This window comes from Prosopis cineraria, unplaced genomic scaffold, assembly GCF_029017545.1.
Source record: "Prosopis cineraria cultivar Desert tree isolate PC_DT_omini unplaced genomic scaffold, ASM2901754v1 PC6, whole genome shotgun sequence".
Taxonomy (NCBI): Eukaryota; Viridiplantae; Streptophyta; class Magnoliopsida; order Fabales; family Fabaceae; genus Prosopis; species Prosopis cineraria.
The window spans coordinates 19,776,863-19,784,269 of record NW_026555337.1 but is presented as its reverse complement, the minus strand read 5'-3'; positions in this window follow the sequence as shown (position 1 = coordinate 19,784,269).

Below are 7,407 nucleotides of genomic sequence, written 5' to 3'. Positions count from 1 at the left end.
ATTATGATTGAGGATGTGAGGTCTCTTATGGACAAGTCTTGATGACATCATAAGAGAGTTAGATTTCAGTGAATAAAAAATTTGTGGATGAAAAGTTGTAATTATTTATTTAATTTTAGTTATTACTTAAATTAAAGTAGTTGTGAATATTTACAACACTTAAATTTTCATGAATAACAATTTTGTATGAGAAAAGTTGTAATTTCTTGTTTTGATCTAGTCATAATCAAAATAAAAGTAGTAATTACTAAAAATAAAATAGTTATTGATAGTTACTGTTTTTTGGAGTTGAAGCTATTAATTTTTTATTTTAAATTAGAAGTAGTTTAGTCATTAAATCAAAAATCATTAATATCAAAAAGATTTCTCAGGATTTAAAAAGAATTATGTCATTTTTTTCTAACAATAACTAAAATAAAACAAATAATTACAACTTTTTCTATGCAAATTTTTGATTCATTAAAATTTGAGTATCGTAAATATACATAACTATAGTTTAATCAATAATTATTTCTTTTTTTGTAATGATTAAAATAAAATAAGCAATTACAACTTTCTATAAGCAAAATTTTGCTTCTTAATCCAACTGTTGTGAATATTTGTTATTAATTTAATTTAAGTAATGAATACTTTTTTTTATTATGATTGAAGGTATGAAGTCTCTTACAGACATGTCTTGATAGCATTATAACAGAGTTGGATTTCAGTTAATAAAAAATTTGCACAAAAAGCATAATTGTTTGTTCAATTTTAGTTACTGCTTAAACTAAAATAGTTGTCAATATTTACAATACTTAGACTTTAATGAATAAAAGTTTTGTACAAAAAAGTTGTAATTGTTATTCTGATCTAGTTACAACTAGAATAATAGTACTAATTACTTAAATTAAAATAGTTATTGACAGTTACTTTTTTGGAGCTAGAGCTATTAATTTTTATTTTAAATTAAGGATATTTTAGTCATTACATCAAAAATCATTACTATCAGAAAGATCTCTATGGATTTAAAAAGAATCGTCACATTCTTTTCTGACAATAACTAAAATAAAATAAATAATTATAACTTTTTCTATGTAAATTTTTGATTCATTGAAATTCGAGTATTATAAATATCTATGACTATAATTTAATCAAATGATTACTTTCTTTTCGCAATGATTAAAACAAAATAAGTATTTATAACTTTTTCTAAACAAAATTTTACTTCATTGAAGTTCAAGTATTGTAAATATTTGTTATTAATTTACTTTAAATAATGACTATTTTTCTTTTATTATGATTGAAGATGTGAGGTCTTAATGACATCACAAGAGAGTTGGATTTTAGTGAATAAAAAATTTGTAGAGAAAAAATTGTAATTATTTATTTTTTTTAATTATTGTTTAAATTAAAGTAGTTGTGAATATTTAAAATACTTAGATTTCAATAAATAAAAATTTTGCACAAAAAAGTTGTAATTACTTATCCCGATTTAGTTATAATCAGAATAAAAGTACTAAGTATTTAAAATAAAGTTGTTATTGATAATTACTCTTTTTTGGGATTGGAGCTATTAATTTTTTATTTTAAACTAGAGATATTTTAGTCATTACACCAAAAATAATTAATATCATAAAGGTCCGTAAGATTTAAAAAGAATTATAACATTTCACGGAATTTCATTATTATCTACATATTTTAAGAAAATTTTATCATCATTTTCTCTTCTCTTTAATATATGCGACTTTTAATTTGAAACCTTATTTAATCCAAAGTATGTGGTATTATGTAATTTTTTATAATTATTTTTTAACTACACTAATACTTTTATTTATTTTTTAAAAATAATGAAAAAAATTTTAATTGCCATTAATAAGAAACTTATTTAAGATATATACTTAATTATGGTATGACAAAAAATATATATAATGTTTTAAGAGATGAATGTTTCAGTTAAAAATAGTTTTTAACGTGTAGCTTTTTCTCCTTTTCTCAAAGATATCTCCTTAAGTAATAATTGTCCCTTTTATTTTCTTGACTTATAGTTATAGTTGATGGCTGCAAGTATTTTACGTGTGGGTCACGCTGTGTTTCTCACTTTCCTAGAATTTTCATGCAATTTGCAAAGTGAAATCCGTATAAATACATTTTCACTTTCTCAAGGCGAGACTGATATACATGAGTTGATTAAAATTACATATTTCCTTTTTATTTTTATTATAAAACATTTCTAATTATCTCAGAACTCAAAGTTCAAACACGAGGAAATAACTCATGTCACTTGAATAATGAGGGAAATAATCTTTGAGAAAGCCCCCAGCCCTGTTATTTTAGATACAAATGCAAATTTATTAAATAATTAAAAGTCAGTTTTCTTAATACAAATGAGAAGAAGTTAAGGGAGAGAATGAGAAATAGGTAGGGAATTAATTAATTTAAATTAGATGTCAATCAATTTCTAATATATTAAAATTTAAAAAATAAATTATAAATTTATCACAATAAAATTATGAAATTGAAAGTCGAATTTATAAATTCATGAAATTTAACAATTTAAAATTAGTTGGAATGTAATTTGAATTAATTCATTTCTTTGAGATCTATATTTCATTCTCCCAGGAGGCAAAGAAGAGTAGTTAGATCAATTGTCAAACAATACTTAGATTCATGAAGATGTTCACAATAAAAATCTTAACAAGATTATCCATTTTCACTAATTTTATTTTGAAAAATGATAATAAAATCTCCAAATTATATAAATAATAATTTAATTCTTCAAAATGTCATAATTTCATTGAAGTTTCTATGAACTTATGCCAATAAATTTAAAATTAAAAAGATAATTTTATTTTTTTTGACAAGTTGTAATTTCTTGTTTAATTTTTACGATTTGTTAAATAAAAATATTTATTTTTAAATAAAATTTTTAATTGTTTGTAAAAAAAGTTGTGATTGAGATTTGTTATTTTAAAAATTTATTTTTTTAATAACAAAAATTACACTTGATAAATTATGATTTATTATTTAACTCTTGCGATTCACATAATGAGAAATTATTATTCATTAAGTAACAATTATAATTGGGGCTTGTTATGTTTTATAAAGGTAAAATGATATTTTTATTTTATAATTTATTAACACAAAATTTCTTTGAGACTTTAGTGAAATTATAATATTTTAAGATATCATATTATTATTTATATAATTAGAAAAAAATTTATTGTTATTTTTTCATTTTATTTCAACCAGGCTCATATGAGAAAAAATACCCAAAAAAAATTAATTTATTAAGTTATTTTAAATATGTTGATCACTTGAATTGAGTCCACTCAAAATAAGCTTTCCCTGCTTAAATCACTGGTTTGAGGACAGGTTGTTGGTCAAAAAAAAAAAAAAGCACAGGCAAGCAATCATCCACATTATTCTTTTTCAGTTAGGGTACTCATCATACTACAATGCATCTCGACGTTGACAAGTCATTACCTTAACTTTCTTTGGAAAAAAAATAAACTTTAAACTCAAAAGTATATTATATTCTTTCTTCAAATTAATGAATAACGAGAATGATCCTTACCGTTACCTTCCAACAATGAAAAGCGAACAGAGAGTTTGGGCAAAAAGTCTAACAATGCAGAATACGCGGTTTCATTGTTCAATGTACAAGGCCATCATCATCGTTAATTTCAAGAAAGAATATGATATACTTTTGAGTTCAAAGTTTATATTTTCTAAACATAAGTTAATGACTTGTCAACCTCGAGATGCGTTGTAGTATGATGAGTACCTTGGCCGACAAGGATGGTGCGGAGGAGTGCTTGACCTATCCTTTTTTTTTTTTTGACCCACAACCTGTTCTTTTTTATTTTAAAATTAATTATTTTTACATTATAAAAATGTTAAATATATTTTTGAGATAATTAAGAAAGGTAGAAGATAATTTTTTTAAAAAAAAATTGTGGATCTTAAAATTTAAAAATCAAGATTAAAATACATTTTGAATTTTTTGAGATATTATATAGGTCAAAAATAATAAAAATACAAAAAATTGAATATTTTTAATTTTTTTAGAAAATATTTATGTTAATATACTAAAATACATGATCTTTTAGTATAAAATGAACCAAAATTTCAAGGACTAATTAATATTTAATATAATATATTTTCTTCATTAAAAAATATAAAGCATTTTTAACTGAATTTTATCCTAATAAAGCAGTTATTTGTCTTAAAACTAACATCATCTTTTTATATTTATTTTTATTTAATAGGGTATTTCACTCTAAAATAAATATAAAGGATTTATTCATTAGGGATACTTTTTAAAAAAAGGCATTAAAATATATATTTTTAAACACTAAAAAATATATATATTTTTAACATCTAACACCTCAAAAAATATCTTATTGAATAAAAAATAAGTCATTATTTAAAAATTGGAATATATATCCACTTTAAATGTATAGTGATATAGATGGTTTCCTTCAAATCTAATTTTTAATTTACAAAATTGTATACTATAATTATTCTTATTATTTTGGCAAAAGAAAAAACTTATTCTTAAATCAAGTTACCAAATTAGTAAACCATTAAGTTGGTGTATTGACTTATTTAATAATATATGAAATGTTTTGTTTATAATCAATTTGCATAAGATTTAAATGTGATTTTGATAATTAATTATGGAGCCAGTATCTTGCCCAATGTTTTTAATAACTTATTTAAAAAATCTTAAAATTTTTATCATGAGACCCATATGTGTATGTTTCCTCCGTCTCACCCTCACTTTCTTGCCCATATGCCATTCTCATTACTTTATTGACTTGCCCCTCACCCTCCTTCAGTTCCCAATCATTTACTTCTCTTATGAAGGGCTGGTAATATGGGTTGAGTTCAACCTATTAACATGCAAAAAAGTGATGAATTAAGTTGAAGAAAATGAGTCCAATTAGATATGGGGTGATTTTGACCCGTTCTGCATAACTTAAACCTATAGTGGACTAACATGTGGGTTGGCAGGTTGGCCCACTTATATTTGAAAGAATAGATAGAAAATAAATAAATAAATGAGATTGAGTTTAAACTAAATCATTCAAAGCAAACATGTATGAAATTGCAATCTAAATACTTGATAATTTTACATTTATTTAATTCAAGTGTAAATTATATAAAAACACACCGCTCAAATGCTTAAGTAGTGATATAATATAATCTAAATGTGATCAAGACAATATTGAATCTAATATTTTATTATACTCTACTTTATTCATATAATAGCTTATTTAAATTATCTTGTTCTAAAAATATTGCTACTTAAGCTAGCAAATTAAAAAATTATTTATTGTTTTTATTTAAAAATTAAACATATTTATGAAGTGTTAACTATATACTCCCTCCGGTCCCATTTATAAGTCCAATTCTAGAAGGTGTATTTGGTCCCATTTATAAGTCACGGTGCGTCTTTTTAGGTAATATTTGAGAGGTATTTCCAAAATTACCCTTCATGAGAGAGAAAAAGTAACAGGACATTACTTTTTAGATTTGTTATATAGGGGCATGTTTGAAATTTTACTTACTTTTATTCCTTGTACTTTTATTGTATTGGTATTGATGAGGTTGGTAGAAATGACTTATAAATAGGACCGGAGGGAGTATTATATTATCATCTCAATTTGAACATAAAAGGAAAAAAGCAAATACAGAGATCAAAATGTTTAGGTAGTATGAAATGAATGTATTATGAATAGTAATAATCTAATAGTCAGAGTTTAAATCATCATTATTTTTTTAAAAAAAAAGAATTGGTATTTTAAATTGGGGCATCAATTTTGTAGCAAAAATGTCAAAATAGGATGAAGAGAACAAGGGATACATAGAGTATTTCTATTAATTCATATATGTATAATACTGGTCAGTCATATAAAAATAGATGACAACTATTTGATGTATTATTTCTCACTTTCTAAGAAATTTGATATTTTATATTTATTAAAATAAAAAATTAATCTCGATGGTTTTGATTTAATTGTTGGTGCTCTATGCTTCCCATTTACTCCCTTTGTCATATAAAAGATTTTCTATAATTTTTTGTCTCTAAATGTAAGAAATTAAAAATATGTTTTTTAATAAATATATTATTATACCCTTATTACATTAAAAATGGAGAAAAAAATGCTCATAAATTTACTTTAAATTTTTTTATTTACAATTATTAGGGGAAAAATTGAAATACTAATGTGCATTTAAATAGATAAATTCAATTAAAAATATTTTATATGTGGTAACAGAGGAATATCTTTTTCCATTGAATGAGTGGTGAAAAGTATCCGGGCATGACACCTGTTTTATGTACTATTTCACACTTTCTTAGAATTTTCATGCAAAGTAAAATTCACAAAAATTTGCGTCCAGATCCCTTACGCGTGAGTGCGTGACCCCTCTTCTCTTCATCTTCTTCTTTTTCCATTCTCTCGTCTAATTTCCAACCTTGGACTGAATAAGGAATGCGAGACTAATCCCTACTCATGTTGGATAGGGCCTTATTAAGTCTCGTGTACTTTGAATGTCTTTGCCATATTTATTTGACATGATTATATGTCTTAGAACTCGAACTTGAAATTATAAGATAAATATATTCAACTCTTTCAACTAATTTGATAGAATGCGCTTAATAAAATAAACAAATAATTTTAAATTGTGAAAATTTAACCTGCTCAATTTGTAATGGAAATAAAATAAATAAATAGATAAAAGATTTAATTTATAAAAATTTTAATAATCGTATGCAACTATTATTAAAGTTCTTTTTTATATAATAATTATTTTATAAAAGAATTAAATTTGTTGGTTAAAAGAAATTAAACCAGCAAAGATAAGAAGAAAAAGAGAAAGAGAATTAGGAGAGCATCCACTTCCCAAAAATTTCCACTTTCTAAGGCCAAACTAATTGTAAATTTTTTTTCCAATATCAATGCGTGACTGCAATTTGTATCTTTTTCCAAAAAAAAGAAAAGAAAAGAAAAGAAAGAGCATTTTACTCGTTTTCTTCCCCTGTAGGTTGTAATGTTATATGTGTTATTGAATAATGAATTGGAATATACGTCCATTACATATATAGAGATATAGTGGTTTCCCTCAATTCTAATTTTTTTTAATTTGAAAAAAATAGTACTATAATTATTTCGATAAAAAAATACTTATTCTTATAAAGAGTTACTGAAATTTTAAATACTTAAAAAATAAAACTAAACACTTAAAAATATAGTATGAAAATTCTGGTTAATCCATTCAATTGAACTAATAAATAGTTAAATTAATGTATTAATTAGTTTAATGATATGAAATAGTTTTTTTATGATTAGTTTAATTACCGTTAAATTACATTTTCAATCATTACTCTTTCAATAGTGATTTGACCGGTCTCATTGCTTA